Genomic DNA, 14465 nt, shown 5'->3' with positions numbered 1-14465 from the left:
GAGCCTTTCATTATCTTCAGGCATAGTTTCAAGCGCTCTACCCATTCTCATTCCTCTCCTCTGATTCTCTTCCAATTTGTCATCATCTTTTTAAAACTGCAGAAGCAGAGCTGGACATAATATGCTGGTAGTAGTCTTTCCAGCAGTAAAAACAGAGAGAATTAATACAGTATTTCTGCTTATGTGGCCATAGCATTACATTGTGAGCATATGTTCATCTAAATTACAACATCTCTTGAGCCTTTCACCACCTAAAACACATATTCTTTCTTTGCACCTAACTTATCACAGAATCTCAATTGTTCTGTGAATCAACATGCCTGTATACATCAGTAGAAACTGTAATGTTTTTTCCTAGGATATTGATAAAAACATAAAAAATGTAAGATCTGCTCATAAGAACAAAACATTAAAATAAACAAAACCTGCTAACTATTCTCAGTTTACAACTGCATTTTGAAACTTTTAAGTTAGTGTTAGTTCATATAATGCTGTGATAACATGAACCTCCATGCAGGCCGTACAAATTCACAGGAGTGCTAGATACACAATAGAGTATGAATCAAAATGTTGTAGTCATTTTTTAGCCCTCCCTCGGATATAAGCCATGTAGAAGGCCCTATACCTCCACTCTATGCAGTTAGTATGCTGATGAATTTTATCATTAATGTATTGATAACTGCTGATCACAGTTTACTTTTCATACAGATATCTTTCAGACTTTCARCTGTGATGATTTCCAGTTGCCGGTATTATTCAAACATTAAACAATTAGCTTATTAATCATTTTTGACAAAGACACTGTTAATTACCCAAGAAAAATAACAAATTCTATCATTCTACTGTTCTTGTAGAATTTTAATTCTCACTGCTGGGAGAAAAGCAATTGGAAGTCAAGGACAACTAAAGGTAAGATCAGTAATCAAGACTCAGTTCAATTGCACCCATAGAGAAACGTGCTGCCTTTGAATCATCACAGGGCATATAAAACATCTGTAGATCTGACAGCTATGATGCAGGCTTTAAAGCAGACTTGACCCATGTCCTTTTGGAGTGGTCACTGAGACCCAAAGAGAACAATTTTGGAAATGTTAAATGACAGTATACACCACTGAGTGCACATCTGAACCAACTCCTCAATTACAAACTTTATCATACATGCCTTCAGTTGTAATTCAGCAATAACTCAAATTAAGAGAGATGCAGCCCTACCATCTGTCTATATTAATACAATGGATTTTGATGCTCGTGAAAAACTAAATATAGTAACCACTTTAAAGTCTCATGACAAAAATGGTATCTGACTCACAGGAACATAATTTTATTTTATGGGAAGATCCATTCTGATGAGAAAAGAACAAAAGACATTAAACACCATGACCAACACTCTATACTCCCAATACTTTAACTATGTTTTTTTTAAGTACCATCAGGAAATAAATGTGTCACCACTTGCAAATGTAAGGGAAGTTTCGAGATACATTATTGATAGTACAATTTCAAAGGATTATCCTTGGTACCCAATCTTAACTTCTCACACAGTACCTACATCTCTCACTTTCTTTCTGGCTATGTCACCAGTGTAAACAAAGATGTGATGGCACAGGTAGCTTACCCATTGTAACTGCTTTTATCTAAAGTAGCAGTTTATTTAAAGTTTATTTTGGCCTGCCTCATTGACCTTACCTTAGCAATGACACTTGGATTAATGCTACAACAGAAATGTCTACACATGCTGCAAGCAACCTATCATTTGGCTTTGCAGGTATGTCTTAGAACCATCTTAACCTCTCTCAGAAAATGCCTACATTTTCCCTCATAAAGGCACCATATATTCTTCCTCTGACCTGATTCATCTCCAGATTTCCTGCCTCAAATGTTAAGATACCACCACGCCAGCTCCCAGACACACAACTTCTTCATCTCTCTGTCATCTGCACTTGCAAGGACACTGCCCACCTATAAGAGCCCCCCTACGATTATGAAGAACTTGCCCCATAACTTATGGCCCTATCCAATTCTTCCCTACCAATGCAGAGAAATCTTCCAGTATTTCAGTATCTTTGATTCCACCATGAAGCATAATCCCATAGGTTAGTCCTTTCTCTGAAGGTATTGAGGTGCTGGTTACTCCTTCATAGGAATACAAATATATAAAGTGTAACAATATGGGACTACCTCAAACCACTTTGCTTTCTAAACTGGACATCTTGTCTGCCTCTACAGAAAATGAGTGCTGATGAGAACACTAGTTTCTAAGGTATGCAGGATGAGTTACTCTTTGGGTAAGTCCATCTCTCCCCACTGATGGACAGAACCTATCATTTAGTTTAGACCAGACATATGATCTATAGTCACCTAAAAGCAGGTGAGAAGAAGTCCACCTTAAATCGCTGTCTCTACAGTTCATGAAGTAAAGTGGAACGGTACCACGTTCATGATAATAAACCAGCTAAACCCAAAAAAGAGTGTTAAAGTTCCCGGGCTCTGTGGATTTAGATTAACGAAGTAGTTCAAGAAGAYAGAAGAAGCCAGTGACAGAGCAGAGAGTCTCTATGGATATCTGGGACAGCTGTTTAAAACAGCTGCCTAAATACAGGTGTCTTATGCTGTTTTAAGCCCTTCAGAGTATTCCCTTCTCCAGCTACAGTTTCAGAGAAGTGTGAGTCTTTCATAAATCCTAAACTACATCTGCCAGCCCCACAGAGATCATTTGACTTGACTGGAAAGACCTTACTAAAAAAGGCTGGTTACAAACTGGCTCTTGGAAGAGTCACGTAGTCACCAGTCTGTTATGAGAAGAATTAACTGCTAAAACCTTGATGTTGGTTTCTAGGTCTCTAAATTTGGGCAGTCTTGTCATTACTACTTGCTTTCAGACAGTAGCCATATTCGTAGGCACCAAACACTTGACTAACACCTTTTTCTGGAATATTGCCCTACATTTCTGAATCTGCTGAGGCTTGAGCTAACTTGTTACTGGGAATGCCTCCAATCAGGATGTGGGCTCCCCGTGCTAACCAGTGCGTATTCTTCAGGAACATACTGTCTGAAAAGCTATAAGCATAAGCTTCAGAAAGTAACTTTTAAAATGAAAATGAAAAAAGGTTCAAGATGTAGCTTGTCCTTGGCTAAACCCATCTGTATGTCTGCAGTTCACTCATGGTAGGGCCTCATTTTCAAGTTGATATGYTCTGCTTCCCCCTACCTTCCCACTCTTTATACCTATTTAGACCACCCTCYACCTACACTGAGGCTGTGAAAATCTGGTGTGGGTCATGTTTGCCAGCCTTGYAGAGATCCCTGTGTGAGTCAAACTCATAATCCAACCTTGATGAAGTGTCAAACTTACTTCCAAGGCAGAAAAGCCAACCGCAATGCCACAGCACGGGCTGGTCCTACAAAGCCCACATTCCTGCAGTGATAGCAGAAATAATTTAGCACAGGCAACAAACTATAGTCTTGAACTGTGTAGATCTATCCTGCAACAGAGTAAGATATGACTGTGTTATTCTGTGAAGTCTGTTCACCTGTGCTGAATTATTGTCACATTTCACATAATGTTTCACTTTAGATSCAGAGTCAAGTAGGTTTTATCCATACAGTCTTTGACCAAACATTTTCTTTCACAAGCAAATGACATCCTTAAYATTGAATAAGCAACAGATACAGCTATTTAAAAAATGCTTAAGATTTTTCCCATAATCAAAGACTAATAAGGTAAAATTTTTATGTATAATGCACAATACATGACTGTAGATAATATGCTAGTCATTTAATRACTTCATTTTTTCTCAATAATTTTCCATAAATATCTCTTTTTCTAGTTTTCTTTTTAGAGTCAGTTAGCCAACATTACTACAGATGTTTTATACAACAGATTTGGTATTTTCCACCAATCTCAACAACCTGGGACTTGTAAGGCTTGTAAATGGTACACGGACTGTGGTGTTTCAAGTGAACATATTTCAGCCTTTAAATAGATAATATACAATTTGTTATAATTATAGCTTTAMGTATTGATCATGTACCTGAACAATAGTGTTTTGCTTAGTTGTTTTTCCTGCTGTATTGGTCACTGTAACATTTTGATGCTCCGTAAACATGAACATATTTATGCCACAAAAAAAAGGCAAGATGTATTATTATCCCTATTTTCAGAACTGGGAAGGAAGATTRTGTGACCTGCCTAAAGAAATACAAGGAAGAAATAAAATTATCTTAAATTCTAGAGCAGTATATTAACTCCAGACRGCGCCTCTGTTTGGTACGATACTCCTCTTTACAAAAAAGCACCAAGGATGGCACCAAATACTTGTATAAAGACACAGTTGCTAAAGCACCATTCATTCTCATCACAGGCAACACAGATGAGCTTTGTTAGCACTAGAATAAAAAGGAGAAGATAACCTCAAAGTCTGAATTTGGAATCAAGAYGCATTACAAGCACTCCAAAAATATTAATAGAAGAAATAGAAACCAAAAGATGAGAGCAGGTAAGAGCTATTTTTAAATTAGATTTTGAATTTTGTAACAGATAAATATGAAGGTCTCGGTAGCCTTGTAATTTTGTATGCTGTAACTATGTGGGAATCAAGCATAAGTGAACATTATCATAAATAAATATGCAGGGGACAGATACAAACCGACTGCAGTGCAAGAGAAGGAAACTAAAACCCCACTTGATCACAGACTGTTTCACGATGACTCCCGTAGGAAACCACTCCTTTGAAGCACACAAAGCCTAAACATTGTAACACGGGCCCTGAATTAAGCCTCTCTCAGACTCATCCTGTCTTGAAAGACCACTCGCAACAGCATATCTCTGTGGTGTGGCAGCCAGAGAGGGCAGCTAGACTGTGAAGCAATCTCCAAATCTCCAAAACTCCTGCAAGCACCTCCAAAGACTCTGTAATTACAGGCACTGACTTTCTGGGGGAATTCATCTCACCTAACCTTTTCTGATCAACACCATGGACAACTGCATCTGGGCAATTCACATCAAAGGGGGAAGCTTCTAGACCACTATTCGTCTAGGCCATATTTAACATCTAGATGAGAGTGAGATGAAAAGTACCTATTTCCCACCAGTTATCACAAAGACAGCCTGGCACAACCAGCTAGATTCAGCCATTCTATCTGAACAAACAGAAGTACCAAGAGATAAGCAGACTGGGAAAACAGATAAGTCTCAAAAGATTTAATAGTYTCTGAAAATACAAAGGTCAGCAGGGAAAGGATTAAGCAGCACTTGATTTTGGGATGCAATGGGAGACAAGATAAAAATAGTTTTATTTCTGACAACAAATGCTTCTGAGACCCTTGATGTTTTTAATCATTTTTCCGTTACTCCTGATAGGAAAGATTAATTACAGAATTGCATAAAAATTGTTCAAGGAATGTTGTGTCCCATGTGAATATTAAAGATATGAGAGATTCTTAAGCAGAGTACAATAAGAAGATAAAAGTATAGAACAGTTTGAGTGATTTAAAGCTGAGAGACAATCTTGTAGTATTGAAGGGAGCTAAATTAGTCCCAGCTAAAAGATCCAACTTCGATTGGAATTGGGACACAATACTTAGGRAATCTTTCGAGGAACATCTAGATAGAGTCATTGCTACCAACATTGTTTTTGGCTGTAAGTTGGAGCTACATAAACATCCTCCATCACTAGCCATCTACTAGAGTGTGATCTTCTGGAGGACAGGGCATGTTCAAATCCTATTGACAGGTACACAAGTACACAAAATACTGCCAAAAAATATACATGTGTATGAGGCAGAAAGACATGGAGAACTTGATTGTAACCCACTAAAGCAAGCACACAGAACAGTACAGGCTGTAGTAAACAACACAAAGGAAGACAATAGTACCATTTTGCAAGAGCTGATAAGCACTGGATAATTTTGCTGAACAAAGAGGATAACAAAAGCGTCATTAATCTGGAGGAACTCCTAACAGGAACAGCAGTAAAGGATGTGGTAACTGAATACACTACTACCCCAAAAGTAAAAGGAACATTAATGGATTTTAAGTCTAAGACTGGATAGAGAGAAAGTAACACAGCACTGGAAACAGTAACAAAGAAGAAAAGTTAAATATAAAAAACTCAAGTCTGATAAAATAATGCTTTGTCATAGCCCATAGATTAAATGCATACTAAAAACTGGAAAATAAAGAATTTTTAGTAATATTGGCAAGGAGAAGACACCCATAAGGATTCCAAAACTTTGGTCTCATCAAGACTGATATAAACTGCAGAGGGAAACCAAGCAAGTGCAGAAGGACTAGAGGAATACTTCCAGAAATCTAGAAGCTCTTGAAACACAGAACAAAGCTTCAAGAGCCAAAAACCCCAGAATTYACAATTCTTTCCTGCAGTAAGGTAGGAGGTGAAAGAAAATACGGATAATATGTTATTCTCAAAATTATATAGTGAGAAGGAAAATGACAGAAACATGTATGCTACTAATGACATGAGTCAAAAAAATGACAGACTATTTTTTGGCTATGCATAGATTCAAAAGAACCAAATAAATACATTTGAAGGTACATTTTCAGTACCTTCAAGGGGAGAAATTCTAGGAGTAACTAACGCCAAGTACTGCTCTATGTTTTCTGGTAGGTGCACTGAGGAAAGTCAAACACCCATCTATGCGTATTCACACCACTTGAAAATGCTCTCTGTACAGACTGCTGACTCTCCCAACTGCTGACAAGGTGTTTTCAGGAAAAAAAATAATGTGTTTCTAACAGTTTGGTGAGGATACAGACAGTATTTTGTTCTAGGGAAAAATTGTAAAAGTGCATAAAGAGAATTGGTTTGGAAAGGCTCAAGGCAGCTGGGCGGAAGCTAAACAAATAAAAAGCTCAATTATGTGTAATTAGAATAGTGTGCTAGGAATAAAAATTATCTCAATAAGAGATAAACAAAATTAAACCAAAGCCCATCATCAGTATGTGTCCCAGACAGACAAGGAAGTAACATTGGGGTATTTTGGCTTGGTGGGCCTTATCTAACCGCCTAAACCAATAATCCATCTTGCAAAGATGTTGAAGATGACGGTTCAWAATTTTGGATGGGAATGATGGAATAATCATATTACACTGCCTGCACCTCTGCATTTAAAATGCCTGTAGTAGAAGGCCTGTTCACAGATGTGAATCATTAACGCAGAATCTCATCTTGGGCACACTAGTTCATTCAAAATGAATTGGCCCTAATGAAGTATGTATGCTCCTGCAGCAGTATAGGAAGATTTTGTGCACGGCAAGGAATCCTGGACATGCCATTTTCACAGGAGCATCCGATGATAATGTATTTGGCAGATCAATGTTTACACAATTGGGAAATGTATATCACCAGAACGATGAACAAAAATTATTCTGGGGGTATAACATTACTGTGCTGCCCAAAATGCCCCACAAGTTCTTAAGCCACCTAGCGACAAATTGGAAGAAGCTCTTCTCGAAGTATGGTCCCAAAACACATTAGATCATTAAAGTATTCATGCCAAAGTGCTAATAATGAGTCCTGACCTTCAGCCACAGAGGCAGTAAAAATATCCTCAAAACCACAGAGAAAAGTTCAGAACTTACCATCCACAGCTTACATGAGCAGAGAATATTTGCACAATGACCATGAATCTCTAATACTCCAATCTGGCCTGTCTTAAAAGCAGACAACAAAACTTTCTGGTTAACAGCTGATTTTTGAGCAATGAATGCTGTTATACCACAAATGGGACCTGCTGTAGCAGAAATGCCAGAGTCTGACTAACAGATGTAGCAAATGCTATCTTTGCAACCTGGTTACCAGAGAAGGTTATGAAAGTTTTCCCCTATGTTTAAGGGGCAGAAGTTCTGCTTTACATACATCCCCCAAGGATTTTACCAAGCTCCAGCCATAAGGGATGTTCATGTTATCCAAACATCAGAAAAATTACCAGAGGCTGATCAGATCCATGTCGTTTCATGAGCAGATGACGTATTAACCAACTGCCATACTCAAACATAGCTGAGAGAATTAACCAAACAAGCGCTTTCTTTGCAGATATGATTAAGCCTTTAACCAAGTTTAACCAGCAATGGGAGTGGAGATCAGAACCAAATTTGAACATTTCAACAGTGAAAGAAAAAACTGGCACAGTTATCCACATCGGGGAAGCTGTTCCAGCATGGGCACTTCAATTGCACTTTGTCACCCGTCCAGAAGCAGTAGAGGCCCTGATATCACACAAACAAGGAGAGAAAGTCACAGCATATGGTCAGTTCACACTGTGTGAAAAGGAACATATGGGCCCTACAGCACAGAGAACATTACCGGAGGCAGCCCAGTTACAGTTCCCACAAAACAGGGTATTTGACATACACTGTATCAAGAAAGGTAAAAAATATGCACGTTTCTGGTCTGCAGCTAGCGAGATGGACTCTGGCTTTAATGAATCCGGGAACTAATCTCAACCTTGGACAAGCTCTGCAGTCTCCAGCAGAAGAGCTGCTGACCACAGGAACAGAGCACAACTGCCACTAGCAGAGAAAAACTCAACAGACCAACCAGCTAAGATGGAAATAAACTTAGACGTAGCACAAAATGAAGGACAGGAACTGTGGTTCACAGATGGCTCAAGTTAATTCAAGCAAGGACTTCACAGTTATCAGTAAGATATCAGGATCTCAATGATCTCTACAATGGATGGGAAGTTGAATAATTATTATTTCCAGAATTTTAAACCAGGCAGTCGGATGTGACAGGAACACATCCTCAAGGCTATAGTGATCAAAAGACCCAAGAAGTCTACTGAAATGAGAAAGGAGACAAGATTACAAAGGAAGTAGTAAAAGATTTGCAGCTGATGCTGGAAAAAGTGACAGCTGCCACAAGATCAGCAACACAGAAGAAGGCAGCTTTCATTTGGGAAATTTAGCACTGACATAACAGTGGAAGAAAGGAGTAATTACCAACCTCCACATTTTTAAGGCTAGTAAGAGAATTGTGTGAGCTCAATAGCAGAAGGAACCTACACATGAATGAGTGGTCCCCGAGTATACTGTCTGGATCTCATACAATTTGTTCAGAAGAAAAGTTATTTTGAAGAGATTAGAACAACAGAAGGAGTAGTACAAGTGGGATACTAGCATCGTCTGGAACAAGGCATTAAACAATGTGTACAGAACTGTATAATGTGTACTACAGTAAATGCTGTAAATGCTTTTACTACAAGAGTAGTAAGGTAAGTAAGGTGACATCCATGGTCACCAATATAAATTGATAGGTTCTTTATCAGTCACACAACAAAACAACAAATATTGTGTATTAGTAGTGGATCCATTCTCTATAAATAATTAGTGGCAATCCCAGTGAAGCAATATACTGCTAAAGCTACTGTGATACGGCTCTACAACATTGTGACTCACCATCAGGGAATTTTAGAAGACACTTACTCTGACCAACTCCTGTGCAAACTTTATGAAATACTAGGGATCAAAGATTTCTGCTGGGCACCCTCTGAGTTCAAGCCAGGTAGAGCAAGCTAACTGGACTCTTAAAGATGCTCTGAGAAAGCTGGTAAAATATACTGGAAGGAATAATAAACTACCCATTTTGTTATGGCCATCTGGATAGCTGCCACAGTGCACAGGTGCATCCTTAAAAGATAATTACAATCTGAGGTATAAGAACACCACAGTGGTGGTGGTTTGACTGGGAGCTACCCACTAAACAGCATCAGAAAGTATTTTTGGAGCACTGGATAGATGTGCTGGTAGAGAGCTTTTTCCATTGTGAGCTCCTTTGTGAAAAACAATGGCCATCAGGCAGCAACAGCAAAGAACTGGAAGACCTTTCTATGAAAGGGTAACTTGGAGGCAYTTGGTACTATACAGCTGGTACCACATCAGGAATTTTAAACTCAGACAATGCATATGTAGCCAATACCTTAGAAACTGTTACAGATCATGGATCACAGCAGCACCAAAGGGAAGACAGTCAAAAAAAAGAGGGGGGGGGAAGATAAATATCATGAGGTAAACGACATTGTGTAATGACTGTAAAAACTTTTGGATGGGCAATGGCATGTAACAAGACCCTGATGTTTGCACATGAGGCAAAGCTGAGCATCATTAGGCAAAGTCAAAACAGAACTACTAGATCAGAGCTTTGTGTGATAACATGGGCAAATACAGCCCAGAATGAAAGGGACTTACCTGAATGCTGACTTCTACAAAGATTCTTAAATCAAACCTTGGGTTATTCATCCCTAAATCTAGCTCAGTCACTCATGGTGCAATAAACCCAGTATACCCTGCTATAACCTTGGCTATTAAATTCAATCATTCTGAGACTAGAGCTGTTCATCAGTGATAATGGACTACAGAAGAGACGAAAAGTTTCAAGAAGCCCTTTAGAGGGGTGCCAGAAAACAACAAATCAGGATATGCATTATATATGTGAAGATACCAGGTTTCAATCCTTAGATAACTGTTTAGATTATAATTTGACCAGATGTGAATAGGGAATTGTTTCTTTTTTTTTTTCTAATCAGTCTGTAACAGTTTATGTGAGATCCAGCTGTTTTTGTATGCATATCCAATATACATAAATCACTACTAACTATTTCTTGGTGTATAACCTGCTTGATAAGATGTGTGCATGTCAAAGAACTGATTGAAGGGGGTGATTTGAATTATACAGCACCTTTGCAAGTAATGATCAATTTGTAAAAATCACTGCAACTGTATACTAAATAACTTTTATCCAGTAACTTTTGGAGTAGCTTTTATAAGATTATTGCAGATAATAAAGTATTCAGCTGTACCAGCTGAAGTCCAGTGGATGGTAAAACAAGCCACAAATGCAATGATTACGAAGTACTGCAATAACATACAAATTACTCATGTAACAACTGCAGTAAAAAAGGCAGAGCGTCATTCTCTATGGGAATCCTTCTTGTGTGGTCCCCCTCCACTGCAGCAGCTTTGAACTTGGCTCTTCATCCTGTAGTTGTATTCCTACTTACCATTTTATACTTCAGAATCTGTACAAAAAAAGAAGAATATTAAGTGCTAAGCAAGTTGTGGGATAGCTATATACTGGAAAGAGCTATGGGATACCTTCAGACCTACACAGGTTACCACAAGGACAGACCAGACAGGAGAGAGCAAACATCTCCAAGAACATCCATTGCCTGCTCCTGATCCATAAAAGCTGTAGGAGGATTTGAGGCATCCTTACTGGATTAAAGCGTGATAGCTCACAGTTGGCAGATTATTAAAAAAGGGGGATTATAGCCCAGTAAATACAGTACTGCTACTGATAACACCAGGCTATTTACAGAATCACAGAATATTTGAGGTTGGAAGGGACTTCTGGAGATCATCCAGTCCAAGCTCTCTGCTCAAGCAGGCTTACCTAGAACTTAGACAAGATCATGTCCAGATGGGTTTTGYATAGCTCCAAAGAAGAAGATTCCATAATCTCCCTGGGAAACCTGTTCCAGTGCTCTGTCAATCTCACAGTATAGAAGTTCGTCCTCATATTCAGATGGAATTTCCTGGGTTTCAGGTTGTGCCCATTGCCTATTGTTCTGTTGCTGGGCACCACTGAAAAGAGTCTGGCCCCAYTCTCTTGACACCCTCCCTTAAGATAGTTGTATACTCTGATAAGATTCCTCTCTTAGTCTTCTCCAGGCTAAACAGGCCTAGCTCTCGTAGCGTTTCCTCATARGGCAGACACTCTAGTCTCTTATTCATCTTCATAGCCCTACGCTGGACTTGCTCCAGTAGTTTCATGTCTCTCTGGTACTGGAGAGCCCAGAATTATATACACTACTCCAGATGTGGAGGAGTAAATGGGGAGGATCACCTCCCTTGACTTTCTGGTAACACTCTTCCTAATACAGCCCAGGATTCCACTGGCTTTCTTGACCACAAGGGCACACTGCTGGCTCATGGTTAACTTATCCACCAGGACTCCCATGTCCTTCTCTGCAGAGCTCCTTTCCAGCAGGTCAACCCCCAATCTGTATTGGTGCATGGGGATATTCCTCTCTCGGTGCAGGACCCTGCACTTGCCTTTGCTGAACTTCATGAGGTTCCTCTCCACCCATCTCTCCAGCCTGTCTAGGTCTCTCTGAATGGCGGCCCTCCCCCCAGTTTTGTATCATTAGCAAAATTGATGAGGGTCCACTCTGTCCCCTCATCCATGTGATGGATGAATAAATTGAACAATATTGGACCTGGTAGTGACCTCTGGGGGAAACTGTTAGCTACAGGCCTCCAACTAGACTCTGCACTGCTGATCACAACCTTTCAAGCTCTGCCATTCAGCCAGATCTCAGACCACCTCACTGTCCACTCATCTAGCCCAGGTTTCCTGAACTTACCTATGAGGATGTTACAGGAGACAGTGTTGAAAACCTTGCTGAAGTCAAGGTAGACAACATCCACTGCTCATCTACTCATCCAGTCTTTCCATCAGAGAAAGCCTGTAGTTGCCTGGATCCTCCTTCTTGTCCTTTTTGAAGACTGGAGAGACACTGGCTTTCTTTCAGTCCTCRGGCACCACCTCTCCTGTTCTCCATGTCCTTTCAAAGCTGACGGAGAGTGGCCTAGCAATAACATCCATCAGCTCCCTCAGCACTTCTGGGTACATCTCATTGAGGCCATGGATTTGTGGGAGTCAGATTTGCCTACATGATCTCTAATCCAATCCTCCTTGACCAAGGTACAGACTTTCTCTTGTCTCCAGGGTCTGGGATTCCTGACAGTTGGCCTTAGTAGTAAAGACTGAAACAAAGAAGGCATTCAGTAACTCTGCCTTCTCTGTATCCTTCATCACCTTTGTCACTGAAAACATACTACTTAATCTTGCCTCAGCAGTTATGAGTTTCAGGAATCTGCTTTGGTCAGTCACGAGTTTGTTTTAGTTGCAACTGCAAAATTGCTCAACAATCACAGGAGAGAGGAACTACTGCCCAACTTTATTTTTTAACTTTGCTTACAATTGACTCTGTGATGGCTTGATTTTATCCAAATGGTATTACATGCCTACTTCTAGGCAACTGAATCCCAACACTAATTATATCTTTGGTCTGAGAGAGAACCTGCCTAACCTAGACCTGCCATTACAGAAGAGTACAGTCATTGTAAATGTAGTATCATATCTGTGAGCCTGTACAAATCTCCAAGACATTCTACAACACTTCAAATAGTGAGAGATATCTATTCTGAGGCAACCAAATCCTACCCCTATAGAGCAGAAATCAATTCCAGATCCTGATGCATTGCATTACATGTCAAAAGTGTTGATGTCTACATGTGACCTATGAGTTTGATTCACTTGCTTACTCAGAGAGATCTAATGCCATCTGAAATGTTCTGGACTACCTAAGACACCTGCATGGGCTGGCAGATGACACAATAGCTGAGGGAAACCTGTGCCTTCAGGAGTGGCAGCTGGAAGCCAGGCAGGATATTCTAGGCTTCTCAAATTGTGCACATCTGTCCATGTGTGCAACTTTACTAGCCCTAGAAGTCTCTGAAGAGATAGTCTCACAATCATATGAGGTTATGATTGGAAGAAAAAAAAAACTGTGCAGAGTAGGTAAGACTGTCTCAGAACCCTGGAATGATTTGAGGAAACTGAGAGGACCTCAGCCAGCCATTTTCACTCCAAAAGTCTTACACAAGTAACAACCCCTGCAAAGCTAACATGGTGACTCATAGGACACTGCAGATGGACAAGGCAAGTGGGATGGGTGACACATAACCTAGTGACCTTGATGTCTGAGTGGTTATTCATGTATCTTTGCAACAGTACAAACAATCATGAAAACAGTATAAACACCTGAAAAGTTTTAGTTAATATCCTGGCTGTGACTAGCTGTAATTCTTCCTAATGTTACTAGTTTTTTACTGGTTCCGTGATGTTTGGCTACTTTGCCAAACTACTCTGGTTACTCAGCAAGACACACCACATCAGCAGGGACAGAGTCACTGGAGGAGGCGGACTTCCATCAGACACCTTTATTTTGCGGAATCACCTCAGCTGCCACTCAGAAGATAAAGTGCAAGTGTTCAAATCACAAGCCAGAAGATGAGAAATTCCAGTATAGGGAAAGGCAGGGAAAGGAGAGACTCAGTTAGGGCAAGGAAAGCTCTTGAGATACAATGTTCTTATAGATTCAAACAACAGTGATGACTTCAATTAAGAGATAGAGAGACAAATGGGATATCCAACTTTATATAAAAAAAGAGTAATTCAGGATCTTAGCACTTCTACAGGAGGAAGAATGATTTAAGTGTATTTCTCCATGTTTTTCCATGAGCTTATAGCTTCACTGCAGTTACAGATTAAACTGGTTTCAATTTATATCTCCTTTGATTTGGGAAATGCATTTAGAATCTCATCCAAAGCCTGCTGAAACCATGAAAATACACTTTCAAGGCATGAAGAAGTCCCTTT

General features: G+C 39.7%; 1 protein-coding gene across 1 annotated transcript in view; it reads right to left on the bottom strand.

Annotated features, from left to right (window-relative positions):
- The window catches only part of KL (klotho), a 52828-nt gene that overhangs the window by 14329 nt on the left and 24034 nt on the right, over positions 1-14465 (bottom strand). The gene's annotated exons all lie outside the window — the stretch shown is intronic.

Source organism: Rhea americana, unplaced genomic scaffold (genome assembly GCF_003343005.1).
Source record: "Rhea americana isolate MKP2758 unplaced genomic scaffold, rheAme1 scaffold_65, whole genome shotgun sequence".
Classification (NCBI taxonomy): Eukaryota; Metazoa; Chordata; class Aves; order Rheiformes; family Rheidae; genus Rhea; species Rhea americana.
This window is presented reverse-complemented; position numbering and strand designations above follow the sequence as displayed.